This window comes from Odocoileus virginianus, chromosome 6 (assembly GCF_023699985.2).
Source record: "Odocoileus virginianus isolate 20LAN1187 ecotype Illinois chromosome 6, Ovbor_1.2, whole genome shotgun sequence".
Taxonomy (NCBI): domain Eukaryota; kingdom Metazoa; phylum Chordata; class Mammalia; order Artiodactyla; family Cervidae; genus Odocoileus; species Odocoileus virginianus.
This window is the reverse complement of record NC_069679.1, coordinates 30,123,901-30,147,470: the sequence shown is the minus strand read 5'-3', so window position 1 is coordinate 30,147,470 and position 23,570 is coordinate 30,123,901. Positions and strand designations below refer to the sequence as shown.

General features: G+C 36.5%; 1 protein-coding gene across 1 annotated transcript in view; it reads left to right on the top strand.

Moving 5' to 3' along the window:
* The window catches only part of MDGA2 (MAM domain containing glycosylphosphatidylinositol anchor 2), an 854,438-nt gene that overhangs the window by 107,198 nt on the left and 723,670 nt on the right, over window positions 1-23,570 (top strand). The window lies entirely within an intron of this gene.

Below are 23,570 nucleotides of genomic sequence, written 5' to 3'. Positions count from 1 at the left end.
ACACAGAAACTAAACCAATAAAACAAACAAACAAAAAAAAAAACTATAGACATAATGTCAGGATAAGTGAGCTGTCCTTGGTTTAGGGAAGTAGACCCAGAAGCCTAGGCACATGGCCTCAGCGGTGTGAAACACTCAACCTTCCCACTAATGCTAATACTGTGAGCACTAGATCTCATAGAATAAGACTTAATTTCACCTTACTCCTCAGTGTTTTGTCTATAGAGGCACTCCTTGTGGTGGGTGGGATTGGCTTAGAGAGTAGATGAGATTTAGCTTCTAGATGAAGAGCTCTGGTCACTAGATGTGTGCTGTGTTTGTCCCTCATTTAATAAGGACCTCATCTTGGTTAGTCATAGGTAAAGCTCACCATCTCATTCTACTATAGACCTTGTTTGGGAGAGGCTTTATAATAATACAAGCAAATACCTATCTATGATGAATGTTTGAATTATCTTTGAAAATATTTTAAAAATGATCTTTATGTTATCCTTTTATCTAATACTTTACTCATTAATATTTTTAAAGTGCTTACTTATTTGAGACATCTGCGTAAAACTGGGGCTTCCCATGTGGTATTAGTGGTAAAGAACCTGCCAGCCAATACAGGAAACAAAGAGATGTGGGTTTGATCCCTGTATTGGGAAGAACAACCCCTGGAGAAGGAAATGGCAACCCACTCTAGTATTCTTGCCTAGAGAATGCCAACTTGAACAATGTCATGCAAAACTATTTTTCAAAACCATATATATATATATATATATATATATATATAATACACACACACATACATATATATATATAAAATAAAATAGGTACATACAATTTTTAAGAAAATGAAGTAAAATTTACAGATTATAGGTGCCTATTTTACTCCCTTAAGAAAGATAAAATATCTCCATGCAGGAAAATCTTTAATCAGGGTTCTGTGAGGAGTTCTATCATTAAAAATAATCATTTATCAGCACAAACTCACCCCTAGGTTTTATTCTAACTGTCGTTATATAATGTATATTCCCTGTTTGCCCTAAGGGAAAGAGTTAAATTTAAATACACTCATAAAAGTACAAGCACACTGTCATTGACTGGCAGGCAACACTTACTGTAATAAAGGCACAAAACTCATAAAAATGGACAAAGAAGATGTGCATATATATGTTCTTCCTGATGATAGAGGCAAATTATAAAATTCACTACTTAAGAGACTGCTTTCTTTTGTCAATTCATATCATTGGTTGCTAAGATCCAGAGAAGTTTACTCATTATTTTTGGATTCTTGACAGTTGTTCTTCATTTTGTTTAGGTATAAATAATATACTCCTCCAGAAAACTGTGTGATGAGTCAGTCACTTTCAGTAAACATTACTTTTCTATTAAAAATATAACTTCCTCCAGATGTTGGGTTAAAACCAAAATTGGCATTACACCAGTCTAGACTTAAAATGTGAAGATATCAAAGTGGAAACTTATTTTTTCTTGACCCTGGCTGCTTCTACTACAGATTTTTTAAAACCAGGATTGGAAGGCGTTTGAAGAATCATATTATTTTTAGAAAGCATTACACTTCTATCCATAGGCGTATATGGGAATTATCAGGGTTTTTATCCAGTGATGAATCTTATTTTCTAAGGATGAGAGACGCATAGTCTCATATTATCAGCCTTCTTTCTGATGCTCCTCTCCACTTGCTTTCATTTTCACTGCCAACTATCCTGTAAGATTCTATTTTTAAAAAATCCATGATGACTCATTTTCAGAAACGTGACCATTCAGACTTATATCTCAATTACATGAGATAAGTGAGAGAATTTTAATGAAAAATGTAGGTAATCCAGAAATCAATTTATTTGACTTACAGGTCTGTGTGTAACTTTTTAACATGTGGAAGGGTGAGTTTTGCGTGTATAAGCAAACAAAGGGAGGTCAAATCCAAATGTGGTAAAAATTACTCACAAATCAATCACACATCCACATGCACGTGAGCATACACACACATACCAGTTACAGAACTGACCCAGGATAAGTATCCTGCTTCTTAAAAAGCAGACCTTTTGTTCAATGTTATAGCCAAACTACCTGATACAGATCACGCCTTACTAATCGGTACTTAGTAAACATTTGTTGAATGAATGATTTAAGTTGGATCCAATGTAAAATTTGTGATGAATTTGAAATTTTGAACAATAACTCCAATCTTCCGAGCATTGTATCTGCCCTCCCTCTCTTCCTTCCCCACCTCAGCCTGCCTGGATACTGGAAATGTCCTCTCTTCTCCTCTGGTTCTTTTTGTTGTTGTTCTCTGGTTCTTAAAGCCCTATGTGTAGAGCCTTTAAGATTGATTTGTGAGCCTGAACTATCAGGAAGTTTTAGAGATCTAACACTTCAAACAAGGGATGTTAAAACCAAATCAATTGACTTAAAAATAAATTATATCCTTTGTCTAAAATTTTCCCAGAGATAAAGTAACAAACCAATATCCGGAATGTCCCTAATCTTACTAGGATAGGATGGTTTTTGTGGTTGTTCAGTCGCTAAGTCATGTCTGACGCTTTGCGACCCTTTGAACTGTAGCATGCCAGTCTCCTCTGTCATTCACTATCTCCCAGAGTTTGCACAAATTCATGCCCATTGAGTTGGTGATGCTATCTAACAGTCTTATCTTCTTTTACCCTTTTCTCCATTTGCCATTAATCTTCCCCAGCATCAGGGTCTTTTCCAATGAGTTGACTTTGTATCAGGTGGCCAAAGCGTTGGAGCTTCAGCTTCAGCATCAATTCATCCAATGAATATTCAGGGTTGATTTCTTTTAGGAGTGACTGATTTGATCTCCTTACTGTCCAAAGGACTTTCAAGAGTCTCCTTCAGCATCATAATTCGAAACCATCAGTTCTTTGGTGCTCAGCTTTCTTTATGGTCCAACTCTTATGTCCATATTTGACTACTGCAAAAACCATAGCTTTGACTGTATGGACCTTTATTGGCAAAGTGATGTCTCTGCTTTTTAGTATGCTGTCTAGGTTGGTCATAGCTTTTCTTCTAAGGAGCAAGCATCTTTTAATTTGATGGCTGAGTCCCTGTCTACAGTGATTTTGGAGACTAATAAAGTAGAATCCAACTGTGCTTCCACTTTTTCCCCCCTTCCATTTGCCATGAAGTGATGAGCCTGGATGCCATGGTCTTAGTTTTTTGAATGTTGAGTTTTAAGCTAGCTTGTTTTGTCTCCTCTCAACCCTCATCAAGAGGATCTTCAGTTCCTGTTCACTTTCGGCCACTAGAGTTGTATCTACATACCTGAGGTTGTTGATATTTCTCTCTGCAATATTGATTTCCAGCTTGTATTCATCCAGTGCGGCATTTCACATGTTGTACTCTGTAAGTGAGTTAAATAAGTAGAGTGACAATACACAACTTTGTTGTACTCCTCTCTCAATTTTGAACTGTCTGTTGTTCCATGTCCAGTTCTAACTGTTGCTTCTTGACCTGCATATAGATTTCTTAGGAGACAGGTAAGGTGGTCTGGTACTTTAAAATCTCTTTAAGAATTTTCCACAGTTTATTGTGATTCACACAGTCAAAGACTTTTAGCTTAGTCAATGCAGCAGAAAGATATGCTTTTCTGGACTTCGTTTGCTTTCAGTTTGATCCAACAAATGTTGGCAGTTTGATCTCTGGTTCCTACGCCTTCTCTGAACCCAGCTTGGACATCTCAAAGTTCTCATTTCATGTAATGCTGAAGACTAGCTTGAAGGACTTTGAGCTTTACCTTGCTGGCATGTGAAATGAGTACAGTTATATGGTAGTCTGAACATTCTTTGGCATTGTCTTTCTTTGGGATTGGAGTGAAAACTGACCTTTTCCAGTGCTGTGGCCACTACTGAGTTTTTCAAATTTGCTAACATAGTGCACTTCAATGGCATCATCTTTTAGGATTTTGAATAGCTTAGCTGGAATTCCATCATCTTCACTAGCTTTGTTCATGGTACTGCTTCTTAAGGCCCACTTGACTTCACACTCCAGGATGTCTGACTCTAGGTGAGTGACCACACCATTGTAGTTTTCTGGGTCATTAGGACCTTTTCAATATCATTTTTCTGTGTATTCTTGCCATCTCTTTTTAATCTCTTCTGCTTCTGTTAGATCCTTGCCATTTCTATCCATTATCTTGCCCATCCTTGCATGAAATGTTCCCTTGATAGCTCCAGTTATCTTCAAAAGGTGTCTAGTCTTTCCCATTCTATTGTTTCCTTTATTTCTTTATGTTGTTCATTTAAGAAGGCCTTCTTAAGGCTTCTGGGATGTTTATTATCAGTTAAATGCTAACATGTGTCCATTCACAAAGTTTTGTAAATTTTATTTCCATTTGTTTTATAAATCTTACCTCCACCATGATGACTTTTTTGTTCCTATTTTGCCACTGAATAATAATTCATGACATGTGATTTAGGTACCTCCTTCAGATAAAACAATGAGCTCTGTGCTGTGAGGAATAGAGGGATTTGGTAAACCTGATTTTGCCTGCCTAAGGGAGCTGCACCATTGTGCATAGTCTGTGGGGCTGATGTCAGAGCCTGCGGCATTTAGCAGGTGTGTGTATCTCTGGACCAGCAGCTTGGTCTCTCAGACTTAGTCTTCCTTATTGATGAAATGGGGATAATTCACGGATACAATGCAGAGTTTGGAGATAGGTAAGCCTTTTTATATGTGGAAGTTTTAACAAACTGTAGAATATCATTAAACATCCCAGAAACACTTAGAAAAGAAGTCTATGTGCATAAAGTGTTTTAGTTTTCATTGTAGGGGACGTATCTTGTTGCTGCTGCTACGTAGTCACTCAGTTGTGCCCAACTCTTTGCGACCTCTTGGACCATAGCCCACCAGGTCCCCGTGGTCATGGCGTTCTCTAAGCAAGACTACTGGAGTGGATTGCCATTACCTTCTCTCAAAAGTATCTTAGAGGCAAAGTATTAACAATAGCATGTATTTACTGGGCATGTACCATATGCCATATGCATTTTGCTTTAAACTCAGATAGTCATTCCTAAAACTCTGTGAAATTAGGATGATTAGAGCTCTACTCTGAAGATTAGGATATGGAGGCTAAAAACATCCACATTATTCCAGCTGGAATTCCAGTGGAGAAGCACATATTCAAACCTAGTCTAGCTTCATGGCTCTGCCTCTCATGGGATAATATTTTGGAAATTACTTATTTTTGCCTATACTCTGGAGAGGTGATTTTTAGGTGACTTTTAAAAATCCAACCTTGGAATACGTGTGCAGTTCTCTCAGTGGGGATAGAATTCTGACAAGGGCTTTCCCAACTCAGGGAATTGAGTGTGGGGACTTTCAGTGGTGGGAAAGCACTGGGCAGGTTTTGGAATGACTGGTGTACTTGTTTGGTGAGAAATGGGAGGGAATGAATGATAGGTTCTCGTAGTTCTTTAGGTCAGATCGTGGAGAATTAAAGGTCAGTGAATGGAATTTGTATCTGATTTAGTGGAAAATGGTCCCACAGCCTGTGCTGTGTGGCACTTGGAGTGATAGAACCCACTTCAAATTCAGAGATGGGGCACAGCCTAAGGACCAGTGATGGGGAAACAGCTGAGCCTACCAACCGGGATGCAGCCAGAGTGGAAGCAGAACCGGGCCTCAGGAAGGTGGTAACTGGAAGGAAGTTACTCAGCAAGACCGACAGCAAGAATCTGAGCCCAAGAGAGATTCTAAATTCAGAAACGTCAAGGTGCAAAGGAACGGAAACCTTCAAGGCCAAACAGCAGCTTTTCTAGGTTGCAGCCTGTGTGCGGAGCCACTGCGCGCTCTCACTGGCGGTGGGGGAGCGGAAGGATTCTGGGGTTTACAAATGGGGTGGACGTGGAAAGGACGGGAAAAGATAGAGCAGTACTTGTTGAAAAATTGCTGTGATCATAGGGTAAGAGATGGATAGGGGACACTGGAGTTAGAAGGAGCAGTTTATAAAGAAATCAGAGTTTTGGCCAACTGAGTTACTTTCCCATGGGAGGTGAAGAAACTGAGTCTCATTTTCATTGGCTCACTATTGCTTCTGTTTCTTTAAAAAAAAATGTCTCTTGGAATGTAGAAATAGTAATTTAAAGTAACTTCTTAAACATCATAATGAAGGATTCTTACTTACACTCCTACTTTTGACTCTTCCTCCAGAGTGTATAGTGTCAAGTAGCCCCAGCACACATGTTGGTCAGAATAAAGATGTTATGTCTTTCTCAGACTTAGGAGTATATATTGTTAGTTCCATTTCACGCTCAATTTCATGAGTCTATTACACAGAACTCACAAATGCCACAATCCCACACCCCAGTTTTCATGAGCATGCAATCCCAATGACTAATAATGTTGCCGAGCTGAAGAGTGAAAAGTTATGGAAAGCCAGGGTTTCTGGGTTCTAATTTTAGTGCCAGCTAGCTGTGTGACCTTGGTTTAAAATCTTAGAGAGAGATTTGCCAACTGAAGCCAGAGAAAGCATTGGCAATCCTTGTTTACTTTCCTCAGTCAGTCTGTGAGAACGTATACAGGATGAAGCCTATCTCTTGTTGCCAGCCTATATTCTGACAAAGACAACAGGCCTGTTCTAATAATCTCCTTCCTGTAACATTTATAGGACATAACTCAGCATTTATAATGTTGTTTTTGACTGAGCTGAACTTACTTATTTGTATAGATTTGACCTTATTCTGCAATTCTGCTGGGGAGAATTAGAAAAGAGAAATATCAGGGAAAAAAGGAAAGAGGTGAAATAGTGACAACAGCTTGTGGCAAATAACTTTGGGCCTCAGTTTCTACATCAGCAAAAGAAAAGAACTAAAGGAAGTGATTGCTTAGGACACTTCCAAATGTGAACTTTTAGATTCTGTATTTGAATATAACCAACATGTCCTAATATAGGTGACTTAGGATAGAAAGAGTGCAGTTTCAACCACTGATTCTTAGATGAAATGGGAAACTAATATCTTTAAAGTCAGAAGATAGGATCAGCTTGTATTAAAGCACATAATGTTTTAAAAATTGTTTATTATGAGTACAGTTAGGGAACAAAGATTTATTAAAAAGTACTGATAATAAAATTAGCCTGCTGCTTGGAAACTTTCCCAAAGAATCATTAATTTTTCAGCCATCCAGTAAGCCTATAGATACACATCTTCATCGTCTGGGATAGTTTAGTTCTAATGCTGCTGGAGTGGTTTATGAAGACAAGATGATATTTCATGGGGTTTTTCTTTGTATTCCTTTGAGTTTATGATTTTGTTCTCACACACAAACATACATACTCAAAACGCAACAAACATACATTTCAAAAAATAGTCTTCTAAGTTATTTTTCCTAGCAGCCAAATTTCCATCCATATCTCCGTTTTCCTATGAAATAACACAGAAAAACTACTCAGGTGCAATATACTCACCATCAGACAGTCAGATGGCAAATGTAGAGTGTAGCTCAGAGAAAGAAACTCAGCCCAAATCAGTAACATCTGTAATGGAACTCCCACTCTGAAATCCAGGACACAGGCATCCAGGGAATCAAATGCTCTTACATAATGGACAGTGATTTCAGTAAATGACTACTCATCAAAAGAAAATGGATTTCTTAAATGATAGCAGAAAAAAATAGGGAAAGGGTTAAAATAGCAAGATCCAAATTAAGTATATAGAATTGCTGTACTCCTACCTGAAAATAAATGGAGAAGGAAATGGCAGCCCACTCCAGTATTCTGGCCTGGAGAATCCCATGGACAGAGGAGTCTGGCAGGCTGCAGTCCATGGGGTCACAAAGAGTTGGACATGACTGAGTGACTAACACTACCTGAAAATAAATAGAATGTGTGTGTGTTAGTCACTCAGTCGAGTCCGACTCTTTGTGACCCCGTGGACTGTAGTCCACCAGGCTCCTCTGTCCATGGAATTCTCCAGGCCAGAATACTGGAGTGGGTTGCCATTTCCTTCTCAGGGGATCTTCCTGCCCCAGGGATCGAACCTGGATCTACCACTTGCAGGCAGATTCTTTACTAAGACACCATGGAAGCTCAAATAGAATGCTTGATTTCATTTTATCTGTGACTTTACTATTAGGAAAGTTTAGGGTATTTGCATATTTTCTTCATGATTAGTAAATAAATATTTATTGAACACCTAATATATAGAAAACAATGGAAAGTTCTATAGATACAATAAAGTATAAGAAAATCATATTCTCATATATTATAAACAAGTAAGTTACAATCCTATGAAATCTCTGATGAATGATTCTGGATGAGTTCATATCAATAAACTGTGTGTGGAAGATAATGGACTTATGGTCCTTCAGATAACTTAAATTTCAATAATATGGGATTGGTTAAATAAATTAATTCATGTTCATTCAATGGAATATAATGACACTATTAAAATGTTTTTGATGAATAGTTAATGACTTGATAAAGTATTTAAAATTGAATATATTTTTCTTCTTGTATTATAAATTGCATGTGTGTATATGTGTGTATATATATGTATATGTGTGTACATAGGAGAAATCAGAAATATTTCAAAATGTTGATAATATTGAGACAGAGATGACAGGTCTTTTTACCTTTTGATATTTTCCAATATCTTTCTAATGATCATATACCTATCTCAAAAAAGGAGTTATTTAAAAATTTAACAAATAATAAAATATATCATTTATTTTTCATATTATTTATTTATATCAAGTAGTGAGACAAAGAGTAAAATAGAATAGCTAGGGAGCAGGTAAGAAAACTAGGAGAGTTGAAGTCTTGAAATATTGTTTTTAGAGTAATTTAAGAATAAATTCCAAATGACTATAACTCTTTCAAAAATGAAGTGTATTTTCCTATTGGAAGAGAAAAAATAACTTGAGTCCTTTTGTAATTACTATTGTTGATGTTTTTTCTACCTTAGCTGCTTTCTTTCCTCTTACAGATACAATATCTTCAATAAAGATAGAGTTTATTGAAAAAGGACAAGTGGAAATTGATTTTTTACCTCATGGGTATTCCATAAAAAAGACCTTAGTAGACATTTTAAAAATATGCTTACAACCTCTTTTGATCTTGTTTGTTTTATTTTCCAGTCTGTCAAGGAGTAGTTGTGAACATGTTGTAATATTAAGGTCTATGGGAGACCTGACTTTGAGTCTGTTTCTGTTGCTTTCTATTTTTTGTCTTAATTCTCGGGAGACACTCAATTGTAACATACATAAAATGTACAGTAACGCAGAAACCCTCCCTTGGAGATTAATATGTGATCAGATTTGGGGAAAGGGTTAGAAGCCTCCAATAAGATGCCGAAGACACCCTTTGTTTAAGTAAAGTGCTATTAAAGTATTTTGTGAAGACTCAGAGGAGCAATATGTTTTAGGTACTTTGTGGAGAAGTGAGAACATCACAATGTTTATCCTGAACAGCAGTTGCACTTGGTAGAGATGTTTTAATAGAAAAGCACAGGAAGCAAAGGTGTTTATCCCCAGGCGAAGACGAGGCTTAGTGGCCTCTGAGCTGGTACTGGCGGCTGCAGTCCATGGGGTTGCGGAGTCAGACGTGACTGAGGGACTGAACACGCATGCAGTCAGAAATCATTCTGATAGGTTAAAGGCTGGTCTGTGATAAAAAGGCAAAAGGAAAACTCCTACTAAGCTGTCTGGAGGTGGAATTTAAAAGTATGTGTATTTTGAAATATGTTTTGAGTCAAAGACAAAAGGTCTTCTATAATATGTATTTAATAACTATAATATCAGTTTAGTTTGGAAGGTGTCATATTGGGCTTAATTTCTTTATAAACCTCTTCTGGTTTGCATCTTTACTTAAAATTTAAAATATTTTAATAAATTAACATTAAGCATTCATGGTTCTTATTTCAACACATACTTTAGATGATGAAAATACTGGAGGAGCAAAAATGGATGAGACTGTGTGCTTTAAAACACTGGGTTGGTTTTCCTCCTTGTGCTGCGGAGAGATCCATTCAGCTAGGTGGCCAAGAGTCAACTTGGAAAGGGTAGGGATTCTGAGAGAGGCTCTCTCACTGTCTCAGTGTGCACCTTAGGCCAATCTCTGGACTTTAAATTCAGTGAGGTGTTTTCTTGATATGTTATCTGATTATCAAAAATGAGTTCACACTAGGCAGAACTGGATATAACTTAGAGAAAAATCATTGTCCCTTCTGGCAATGCTCACATAATTCCAGGAATTCTGCCATGCTGCTAAAGACAGGGACAGTGACAGTTACAAAGACATAATCTCAATAAGACTATGGTGAAACAGAAATTTAGTCATATTTATTTGTAAATTAAAAAGTGAAAAAAAAATCAGTCAACAAATCATGTTTTGACTTATGCAACATCTAAGGATTGCTGTGATTTTGCTTTTTCTTCATCAGATTTTCAGTTTTGCTGGAGGGTTTTTAAGAGGTACTAGAAGTACAGGTTTAACAACAAGTCCACATTTCTTGCAGTTTTCTTTTTGCAGTGCATAGCTTTTATATGCTTGATGCTATTGATTCTGTAGAAAGTGACAGAAGTATTAACATCCAGAACTGGCTTGCCAAACATACATAACTGTATCTTATAGCTACTTCTGCTAGCATGTGACTTTTTATTTTCACTAAGAAGTCACAGGAAAGGAAAGAAAATGCTATCTAGTCTTTAATTTCTTGCTTAGGAATGATCACTAGATAGTTTTAGAAAACATGTTATAGAGTCAGCTCTGCTAGGGTATAGGTAAGGGTGGCTGGGAGTGGGAATCAGTAAAATTTAGAAAGGCAGGAAGAGTTGCTGATTTACAGTTAGGGATTCTAGTTGGAATATGTTGAGATTATGAAGCCAGCAGGACATCAAGAAAGTAATACTAAGCAATAAGTTAAAAATACATGCTGATAACTTAAAAGTGGGTTTAAGAGTTGAGAAATAGGTTAGAGGGATAGTTATCATCAGGTTAGGTTGTCATAAAAAAACATACCACAGATATGGTGCTTCTTTTCTTTCAGTTCCAGAGGATGGGAGTCTGAAATCTGGGTGCTAATACTGTTCATTTTCTGGTGAATGCCCTCTTCCATGCTTGTAGATGGTCTCCCTCTCCACACGTGCTCACATTGTCTTTCCTTGGCACATATGGGTGGAGAGAGAGCTCTCTGGTGTTTTCATTTAAGGACACTGATCTGTTGGATCAGAGCCCCGCTCTTATATACTCATTTAACCTTGATTGTATCCTTATGGGCCCTCTCTCCAGTTACATTGAGTTAAGGATCCAACATATGAATTTTGTGGGGGGAGACAATTTTTTAACAGTAACAAAAGCCAGGGAGGGGGTAGAATCATCAATGCTTTAAATATAAAGAAATGAGACCCAAAGGAAAAGTCTGGCAGTCAGGAATAATGAGGACTAAACAAAAAATGATTGATTCTCATATTAAGATATCATAATAGAGAAGATTGTCTGGACGAGCAAATGTTTTTGTTGTTCAGTCTCTCAGTCCTGTCTGACTCTTTGTGACCCCATGGACGGCAACATGCCAGGCTTCCCTGACCTTCACCATCTCCTGGAGCCTGCCCAGACTCATATCCATTGAGTCAGTGATGCCATGCAACCATCTTGTCCTCTGTCATCCTCTTCTTCTCATGCCCTTAATCTTTCCCAGCATCAGGGTCTTTTCCAATATATCGGCTCTTCGCATCAGGTGTCCAAAGTATTGGAGCTTCAGCTTCAGCATCAGTCCTTTCAATGAATATTCAGGATTGATCTCCGGTAGGATCAACTGGTTGGATCTCCTTGCAGTCCAAGGAACTCTCAACATCTGTATATGATTACTGGAATAACCATAACTTTGACTATATGGGCCTTTGTCAGCAAAGTAATGTCTCTACTTTTTAATATGCTGTCTAGGTTTGTCATAGTTTTTCTTCCAAGAAGCAAGTGTCTTTTAATTTCATAGCTGCAGTCACCATCAGCAGTGATTTTGGAGCCCAAGAAAATAAAGTCTGTCACTGTTTCCATTATTTCCCCATCTATTTGTCATGAAATGATGGAACTGATGCCATAATCTTGGTTTTTTGAATGTTGAGTTTTAAGCCATCTTTTTCACTTTCCTCTTTCACCTTCATCAAGAGACTCTTTAATTCCTCTTCACTTTCTGCCATAAGCGTAGTGTTATCTGCATATCTGATGTTACTGATATTTCTCCTGGAAATCTTGATTCCAACTTGTGTTTCATCCAGTCTGGCATTTTGTGTGATGTACTCTTCATATAAGTTAAATAAGCAAGGTGACCATATACAGTCTTGATGTACTCCTTTCCTATTTAACTTAAAAGGCAAATGTGTAAAGCAATAATTTTAAAACTGTGCTGATGGGTTTATAATATATAAATAATTTGTAGGACAATTGGAGCAAGTTTTTTTTGTACTTTGAAATTGAGTTGACTCTAAACATTCAGTCCATAACACTTAGCAATTCAGATAACCAGAAGGAGAGAAAGAGCAATACAATTTAAAGGAGTAAAAGAATCACAGATAAGTCCTGTGAGAACTGGAATGTTTGGAAATAGAAGGGAAGAGGCTGAGAGACAAATAAAAAACATAAATGAAGGAGCATGGTTTGATCATTTTATTTCATGTGAAAAAAATGACGATTTTCTTTTAATACAGATACATAGCTTATAACTACACTTGATTGCTGGTATTATCAAATTAAAACTATCTAATTATCCAATTTATATGCATAAATGCTTTTTTGCCTCCGAAGTTTGCATGACATTCTAAGCCAGGCCAGATCTGAATTAGGTCTGTGCTGATTGTGTGATTAGCAGATATCAAAGCTGAATATTTTTAGCCTTGACTCTCTCAGTCATGAGAGTTGGCCTGTGCCTGGCCACAGTGTTCATGCTCATCTCATTTGTCAACCCATGGTACATTTCTTCAAGCTTTTGTTGAATGATTAAAAAATTGTCACAATGTTTAAAATAAGTGAATATATGAACTTATGCTTCTGGCTTTAACAATTTGATTGTTGGCTCTAAAACTCACTATCTGAGACTGTTATTCTTTGTCAATTCTAGGCATCAAGTGTTTTAAACATTTATTATCTTCTTAGGGATGACTTTTATATGCTCTGTTCCTTAGTATCTAGAAACCTTAAGCTCCCAGGAATTCAAGAGACTATTATTGAGAGGTTCTTAGACTTCTTTTCAATATATCAGAAGTACTAATAAAGGCCTACATTTACCTATCATAAGGCTACAAAGAATGCCTAAGAAAATCAATGTCATTTGTTTACAAATATATTCATGCAGTGTGGAAATAGAATATTGTAGCCAGGGCCTGCTGAATAGAAGTTCTGATTGGATGTCTACCTATCTATCTGCCTTTATGTTAAAACTGGAAAATTAATGCTATTACAAAATCAAATAAGTTGATACAAGAAAAATCTTTAAGAAAAATGTCTTTTAAAAAGGCAATATAGAAGTTGTAAATGAAAGGCTTCAGATATGGTGATACTTACCTCTTTCAGCTGGAAGAAGATGTGAAAAAATAGATCAGATTTTCAATATGTAAGTCAAATTTTATGTTTAAAGGGATGATTAGCATCTACTTTAAAAATAACAAATATCCAATATTATGAGTTTATTGTTTCTGCAGTATCATGGCAAACATAAATAATACATCTCAACTAGTATTAATATATTTTGTTTGCATGTAAAGATTTCTGGATGTGATGTAGTTTTTGTCTGCCTATATCCAATGATCATGAATAGTTATCAAAAATAGTTCCCCAAATCTAGAGAGACAATGTAAGTTTAAAATAAAAGCATTAAGGGTGATAAAAGTTAATGTATGCATGCTATAAAATATTCTAAGCATTTCTTTCCTTGTGAATTCAGGAAATTGTTATAGCTACTCTATTATCAAATGGGGCAGGAAGGACCAGAGAGCTAAAGGAACCTGGAGAAGTATGCAGCTAGTAAGTGACTGAGCTAAGATTTTAATCCAGACAAGTAGGCTCCCTGCCATCTTTCACAATCATTATAGTACACTGCGTTTTCTCTCGTGTAGACAAAACATCTCTCAATCTTCTTTCCTCTCAATTTTATGAACATCCCCAAAGTAAACACATTAAACATAGCTTAAAAATCTGATTATATATTCTTTTAGGAAAAGGCTGTCTATATTTTATGGCATTAAAATTATTGGAGTTTATTCACGATTCCATGTTTTTTCTTGGTCTGGTATAACAGATATGTATTTAAATGCTTAAATTACTCAGATGATCTAGTTCAGACATTTTTTAAGAAATGTTATGTGAAAGTGGGAGCAAATGTAATTTCTAATTCTGCACATGAAAATAAGTCATTATTACCATGGTTGTAACAATGGTTATTTTTAAAGGACATCAGTGATATAGAAGTAACTTTACATTTAGCTTCTGCAAAGAATTACATTTGACACAATTTTAAAGTGTAAAATAATCTTGTTTCAAACTTGTTTAAAAATCACTTTGCTTCTTTGAAACTGAAGATATTACTATTCATGGAAATGAGGGCATATTGTAGGCAGTATATTTTTATACCATTGTAAGGACCATGAAAATTATGTGTTTTTAATTAAATTTTTTAGAAATTGTGATGGTTAATGGTAAGGTAGAAATTCTGTTTGAATTACTAAGATTATGAATATGAAATTTAGCTTTAGAAAATATAAACTATTATGCTGTTTGTTATTGTTCAGTCATTATGTCGTGTCTGGCTCTTTGTGACCTCATGGACTGCAGCATGCCAGGCCTCCCTTTCCCTTACTACCTCCAGGAGATTGCTCAAGTTCATGTCCATTGAATTAGTGATGGCATCCAACCATTTCATCCTCTGTCACCCTCTTCTCTTTTTGTCTTCCATGTTTCCTGGTATCAGGGTCTTTTCCAGTGAATTAGCTGTTTGTATCAGGTGGCCAAAGTATTGCAGCTTCAGCTTCAGCACTAGTCCTTCCAATGAATATTCTTTAGTCCTTCCAATACTTTAGGATTGATAGGTTTGATCTCCTTGCTGTTCCAGGGACTCTCAAGAGTCTTCTCCAGCACCATAGTTTGAAAGCATCAATTCTTTGGTGCTCTGACTTCCTTATGGTTCAACATTCACATCTATGCATGACTATTTGAAAGACCATAGCTTTAACTATTTGGGCTTTTGTTGGCAAAGTGATGTCTCTGCTTTTTAAAATGCTGTCTAGATTTCTCATAGCTTTCCTTCCAAGAAGTAAGCATCTTTCTAATTTCATGTCTACAGTCACCGTCCACAGTGATTTTAGAGCCCAAGAAGAGAAAATCTGTCACTGATTCCACTTTTTCCCCTTCTATTTGCCATGAAGTGATGTGACCAGATGCCATGATCTTAGTTTTTTTAATGCAGATTTGTAAGCCAGCCTTTTCACTCTCTTCTTTCACCCTCATCAAGAGGCTCTTTAGTTCCTATTTGCTTTCTGCCATTAGAGTGGTATCATGTGGATATCTAAGGTTATTATGCAGTTAAGAGTTTTTATTATATGTATTCATGATGGGGATGAAATAATTTTCTACAAAGAATGACCATTCTTTTAGATGTTTAGAGCTACTGATACCATCCATATATGTACTACAAATAAAGTAAGTAAACTGGGGTTTTGTTTTGTTTGCTCACATGTTTTTAATCCCACTGCTTTTGCTATGCCTCACACTTGCTCTATGACAAACAGAAATTTCTGAGCTTTGGAACTAGGTATGTGATTTATAACCAAAACGCAAACAAAGATTACTGGTCCATCTAATTTTTTAACTAGATTTCTCATCATCATTAAATGAATATATAAACATGTTTTTATTAAGACTCTGCCATACACAGGATATTACAATATATAAGCCAACTTTAATTCTTAGACATAAATCTTTATTTAAAAAGCACTCAGTAAAGTATGTTTTCTCATTTTAAACCACAGTGTGATTATATATTTGCATTAATGGGCAGTAATAGCATGTGATAGCATAATAATAGCAGTAGCATGTGATACTTGGTGGTTATTCCCTTCTCTCTTCAGTGCTAATATTTTTGATTTGTCATATTCAATAATAACAACCACAGGTAAAGTGAGGGATATAATTTATATCCATGTACAAATACTCAACTGATGCCAAGTAACTGATGCCAAGTAACTTGCTCACAGGCATATCAGGAGGAAAGCACAGGGCCAGAAGTTTCACAGTCTGTAATTAATGCAGTGGGGCTTCCCGGGTGTCTTCGACAGTAGAGAATCCGCCTGCATTGCTGGAGACCTGGGTTCGATCCCAGGGTTGGGAAGATCCCCTGGAGAAGGGAATGGCATCTCACTCCAGCATTCTTGCCTGGAGAATTCCATGGACAGAGGAGCCTGGTGGCAGCTGTTGACTGCAGTTCTGTCCATGTTAACGCCTGCTTTTTATTACAGTCTTTCTGGTTTTCTGTCTTAAAATGCTTAAAATAGATTGAATCCAGTTTTTCCCTTGAGATATAGCTGAGTCTTAGTTCATTCTCTAATATACAAGAACCCACTATAGGACCTCATCTATTGTTTAGCTTTCACTGTCTTATAAATGGTATCCCAGGTGGCGCTGATGGTAAAGAAGCTGTCTGCCAATACAGGAGACCTAAGGGTTGGTCCCTGGGTAGGGAAGATCCTCTGGAGAAGGGCATGGCTACCCACTCAAGTATTCTTGCCTAGAAATCCCATGGACAGAGGAGCCTGGTGAGCTATGGTCCATAGGATTGCAAAGAATCAGACATGACTAAAGTGGCTTAGCACAGACACATCTTATAAATAAAGAAAAAATAGACTGAACTAAAATGGAGCTGTTTTATTCCAGAATCTCTCTCAGTAATTTGTGTGAGATGCCTTCATTAAAAACTCAAGAGCCTAAGTACATGCATCAGGAAAGTATACCTTGAGGAGAATTTGTGAAAACAGGCTATGCAGTTCCTGTGTGAGTTCAGGAGGATAAACGTTTTTGAAATAAATATGATAACTTAAACATGAATTCATTCAGTGTACTGTAAGCCTAAAATGAACCAGATACTGTTCTAAGCACTCAGCCTCAACGTGAACAATGTTAAAGGTCTTGGCTTTATGGAGGTTCATTGAAGAAAATAAAGAGGCTAATCTAGGAACTAGGGGACACAAGAAACACCTTTGAGGTTTTAAAGTAATTAGAAGCCCCAGAGCCTCAGCTCCAAGCCTGGAGCCCTCCTCCCACTACTCTTCTGGGTTGTCCAGACCCCACCAAAGACCTCTTGTTGGAACCAAAGGGGCTTTCCTAGGCTGCTTTTAGGAGTCTCCATTTCTATGCCAAGTATTTTCTCCCCACTATCTGTAACCTCTTCCCTTATGAATATCACATAATTCTCTTTGCATTTATTTCAGGGTACATATATAGCATTTGTAGTAATTGTTTCATTATTCTCATAAACCCAGTTATGTTTTCCTTTTCACCATCATATTGTTATTGTGCAGCCACTCAGCTGTGCCCAACTCTTTGTGACCCTGTGGACTGCAGCACTCCAGGCTTCCCTGTCCTTCACCATCTCCTGAAGCTTGCTCAGTCTCATGTCCATCGACTCAGTGATGCCATCCAACCATCTGTCATCCCCTTCTCCTTCTGCCTTCAGTCTTTCCCGGAATCAGGGTCTTTTCCAGTGAGTCAGCTTTTCACATCAGGTGGCCAAAGTATTGGAGCTTCAACTTCAGCATCAGTCCTTTCAATGAATACTTTACCATCATAAGTTATTTAAAGGCAAGAATTGTGTCTTAAACATCTAAATATTCCCTCAAAGTGCCTAGCACAGGTCATATACTTTCATTAACACAGGCTATTCATAAATCAGGCTACTGTATTCTTTGACAAATATCAGTAAACACATGATGCTTAAATTGTTCACAGTACACTTGATGGACATAACTTTCAAATCCTTTCCACTGTCATCTTCTTTATTTCTGTTGGTAGCACGTTGTTGTGCTTGAGACTGCTGCTGGGTTTTCTTATTATCATTATTAAATGTTCAGTGTAAGGATCCAAGCAGGTTGTTTTTTCTCTTTGACCATGACAGAGTTGTTAAATGTCATTGATTGACACTGCAGATTTCAAATGTATTTTAAGGTGGAAAGCTCTGTTGGCAGAAATTCACCTGTGTAAATAATATATCACAAGTAGCACCCTGCATAGTTTTCCTTGGCTTTTGATGTGTATAGACCTTTAATCTATGGCTTTCATTCTTGTTTACAGTGTATACCAAGTCATGAACATATTCCTTTTTGAAAAATAAAGTGTATCTAGCACATGATCCCTGCCCCTGCTCTAATCTTTTCTAATCTATGAAAACATGAAATGTTTTCAAACCAAATATTGAGTCTATCTGACCACAAAATGGAGATTTCCTTTTTAAATAAAAGTGTGTGTTGATGGGTTTTATGGTATGCAGTTTAAATTGCTTCCCAACCATTAAATATGAACACTTAAATACATTTCAGGCTTAGCCATTAGCTCTTAGTGGCATCAGAATATTTTGTCCTTTTATTTCCACAAATATTATTAAACAGAGCCAACAGTAACTTAGATCTATATGAAACATTTGTCACAGAATTTGACAGATTTTACAATAGTAATACAAAGCCAGGATATTTCATTTAAATACTGAACTGGGTATTGCATAGTTGAATAATAAACATGATTATTCTGTTCTGGAAAAAAATCAATTTTAGTTGGCCCAGATCATTTAGATCATTGTTTTATACCTACTTTTCTTAGTACTATTCTACAGATGAATTAGATTAAATTTAGAAGAGATTGCTTTACATTTAAAAATAAACCTTAAATAAAGCCTAAACTTGCATATCTCTGGTGATACAAAGCAATTATTGGGTCATCTTTCATATTGGTCCTGTATTGTGACTCTCATGGTATCTTTATTTCTCTCTACAGATTTGATCCCACTGTATAATCTTTGTAATCTCCAGTCAGATTGGCTGGGAGAACCCATCTGATTAGCTTTGCTAATTAGAATCAATGTGATTGTTTCACATTGATCTTTTAGGCAATTAAAAACACGTGCAATTTAGGAAGCACATATTTTATTACAGTTGTTAGTCCATGACTGCAAGTTTGAAATATACAAATTGTACATTTTATATCTGGAAAGTAAATTAAAGGCCACTCTCACCTGCTAATTGTTGTTGTTCAGTTGCTCAGTTGTGTCCTACTTTTTGTGACCCCATGGACTCCAGCTTGCCAGGCTTCCCCTGTTGTCCACTATCTCCTGGAGTTTGCTCAAATCCGTGTCCATTGAGTCCATGATGCTATCAAATCATCTCATCCTCTGCCACCCCCTTCTCCTCCTGCCCTCAAACTTGCGCAGCATCAGGGTCTTTTCCAACGAGTCGGATCTTCACATCAGGTGTCCAAAGTATTGGAGCTTCAGCTTCAGCAACCGTCCATCCAGTGAATATTCAAGATTAATTTCCTTTAGGATTTACTGGTTTGATCTCCTTGCTAATGGTTTTGTAAAAGTCAAAAGTGTTTAAACACTAGTCTTATAACTGTTAAAACTGAACACGGTTACATTTTTGATAACTGTTGTTTTCTCACTGGTGATATTAACCCCAGCCTTTAGTCTATGACATGTTTTCTAAACTTTATATTTCAAATATTTGGACATTATCTTAGTTATTTTGATTATGTTTGCTATTGGAACTTTATATGAACAAATCCCAAACCTCTAAGATATTCTTGAGGAGTAGTGAAGAAGTTTGCTAAACCTTTCATTGGTAAATATAATGGAAGATACCAGGTTAAAGAAAATTAATCAGCTGTGTTTATCACAAGTGTTCTGAGAGCCCTTATATGTTAATAATATACTTTGAGACACCTGCAGAGAGGGTTCATAAGCTACCTTCCTCCTTTTTTTTCCCACTTATATGTTAATAATATACTTTGAGACACCTGCAGAGAGGGTTCATATGCTACCTTCCTCCTTTTTTTTCTTAGAAAATTTCACGGGACTAGTGTTCTACTGCATTCACTTTGCTGAATGATATTTCAGTGCTTAATATCTTTCATAGAGTCTTTCAAACATATCTCACTTGATGATTTATGGATTTTTATGGGGTTTGGTGGCTAGATTAGATGATTTATGACTATAATTCTAGGAGGGTTCATGAGAGAACTCATGATATTTTTGAATTATCTGAGTAAATTCATTTGAAGTGGCAAGAATAAGGGTCATTAACTTATTAACCATGGGGAAAAACTGGAAAATTGAAAATGTCACCTGTTCAGAAGTTACATTCCATTCATCATTTTGGACCATGCCTGTGTCCTTAACTCCTTTAAAGTATTAAGATGCTTTATCTAACTTCCCCCTTGTTTAAGTTTTAGTGTTAACTCTCTGCTTTACTATATATTTGGGCATTAAGTCTTAATTATAGTAACTTACAGCTCAGTGAGTTTGTGCTTGAGGTGACTTGATATACTTTCATAATTGAAATTATTATTTTATTTTCTATTATCTTCTGTTTTTCTACTTCCCATGCTTGTTAAAATGTATGTATTACTTTTTTATAGCCTGAGAAATAAAATATATTTATAGATCTGTTTTCTAATTCAACAACACAAAGCATACTGTATTTTTGCATTAACCAGTTTTGATATTTAGAAATTAGTTGATAATATAAAATATGAGAGAAATAAAGTAGAAATTTTACATTTTAGACATTTAGTGTCAAAATTTTTAATCTAACATAATTAATTTTTTTTATTCCAGTTGGCTTATGGATAGATAATCTTTCTTAAAAACTTTTTATCAATACAAACCTACTGTTTTAAAATCTAAATGATGTTATTATGTCTTTGGCCTTGAAATGATTTTTAAATGCTGTCCATCTTTAAACTATACTGTAGTCTGAAGGCTAAAGTAGTATTGACTCTGAATTTACTAGTAGGAACAGGAAATATTGTCAGGGTTTCCCTGGTAGCTCAGTGGTAAAGAATCTGATGCAATACAGGAGACCTGGGTTTGATCCCTGGCTCAGGAAGATCCCCTGGAGAAGGGAATGGCAACCCACTCCAGTATTCTTGCTGAGAGAATCCCATGGACAGAGGAACCTGATGGGCTACAGTCCATAGGGGTGACAAATAGTCAGACACAATTGAGTGACTAACACTTTCAAAGTTGAAAGAACATGAGATAGACCAGTTGAAATCAACCTCTATCTTCCCTTGTGTGCTAAAGGGCCAATCACATGTGCCTCCCAGAGGTTGTTATAAAACCAATGGAGAGTTTGCTATCCACTTATCTTTTCAGAAATAAACATGAATTTTTAAATGTCTATTAAGGGTATCATAAACAGAAATTATTAGTAGAATATTCCTTTCATAAACTACTAGAGAGAAATAAGTACTTTGTTGGAAATAAATATTTTGTGTCTAGAGCATACTCTGTCCTCTTTGTTATTTACTGAGTCCATGTAGTCAGAGAACCATGCAACAGAAGGAGTGGTTTAAGACTGTGGAATCCATTCTTTTGTTTCCAAGGGATACTTGTTAACAAAATAATTACTCCTTTCTTAAATAAAAATATTCTATGGTTAAAATGAGGTTTTAGTGCCAGAAATTGACTTCTTTTAGAAGACAAGCTTTTGTGTTTCTCCCTATGAAGGCAGAGATGGTTTCAGACTACTCTGGGGAAGCACAGCCAGAGGCCTGGGGGACAGCTGGGTTGTTGGAAAGTGATAGAAAGACTTGAAAAAAGGTGGTGTGTTTTCTAAGGAAACTCAAATTCTATGAGAAAATTAGAAGTTGGAGTTGTAGAAATTTAATCAAGTTCTCATAATAATCAAGAGATAAAGCTATAATTCAATTCTGTTTTTTAAATTCCAAAGCAGATATTTCTTCTGAAAATTTACCATGTGTAGGCTATTGGCAGAAAAGACTGAAAGAATAAAGGATATGAGAGGACAGAGGAAAGAGATGTCTTTGTGGGAGCCAAATCTGATAAGAAAGAGGACTGAAACGTTGATTTGAGCATAAGTACAGGAAGCATGCATTTAGAAATCAAGCATGGTATTTCCTCCCAGTGAGGAAATATCATGTGTCCCTGTCTGCCATGGCTGCTTTCAGGCTCCAGGTGTATTTTTGTTTTGCAAAAGTGTTTTGGTTTTATTTGTGTGTGTGTGTTGTTGTTCTTAAATTGAACCAGTACCTACATTACAAAGTAGAAGATATACCCCAAAGTCTTGATTTCCTGCCACTTTGAAAAGTTTTAAAATAGCAAGGGTTACGTTTTATTCCTTTGTGGCCACAATTTTCAATAGAGATGATGAACAGCTAACTCCCTTCTAACAGGACATGCTTTCTTCCCTTCACCCAAAGACTCACCTCAGCCTGCTTCAGATGTTTATATTCCCTTGTTGGCATATGTGGGCATTTGAATTTTTTAATTTTGAGAGAGTGAGCAATGATCTGACCTTAGATTATAGAATAAAATAATTTCATATGTATCTACTGATTACCAGGCATCTTTCAGGTACCAATCTAGGAGCTAATGTATAGGACAGTGAAGAAGTCAGAAAAGTTCCTGCGTGGAGATTCTTTTCTAACGTACATGTGCCATTACCTAATCTAATTATGTAATCAACTAAAATATATAGTTTGTTTGTTAGAAGTGCTAAGGAGAAAATAAAGGTGGAAAGGGAACAGCATCACAGGTTTCTATTTTAGACTGGGTCATTAGGGATAGTCACCCTCTCATTAAGACTTTCCCTAACTATCTTGTCTAAATTGAGTTGGTGACGTTTGTGTAAGAACCTAAAGAAAATAATCCCTGTGACTCTTTGAGGGATAAGTCTTCCAGACAAAGAAAAATAAAAAAATCAAGGACAGATGCCCTGAATGGATTTGCTAGTATGTTAAATAAACATTAAAGAGGCCAGTGTGCGGGGGTGGGGAGGAGTGGGAGAGGTGTATTGGGTGGATTGTCTGGTGTGAACCAGTAAGAGAGGTAACAATGCTTTCTATTTGAAATGCCTTATTAATTGTTAACACTCTTTCACTCTGCCTTTGCGTATGAACTGTATTAGGCCCTAAAGAAAGTGATTTTATGCAGAACTTGCTCTGATATGTCCCAGTTCTGTAAAGTACAAGTAACATAACCTATGCCCTTTACCTCTATAGATACTCCATTGCAATAGATTGGTTAGAAGAAAGGATGCAAGTTGGACCAAAAGATAAGAAAATCCAAATGATGTAATGCTAATCCTGATCCTCTTTTGATTGTTCAGTGATATTTCAGTGATTCATTCATTGCCTCTCAGCTCCACATCTACCCTTCATTACCTGCCCAGCTATAGTGGAGTTAGGTCCTTTACACAAAATTAAGCTTTGTCAGTAGAGGGTGCTAAAGCAACATTGCTGAAAGAAGAGTCTTTGCCTTACTAGTTCTCATGTTAATCTGTTTTGCTTCTTACTTGTATTGCAAGAATGCTGGTGTGGGAACAAACAGTGGTAC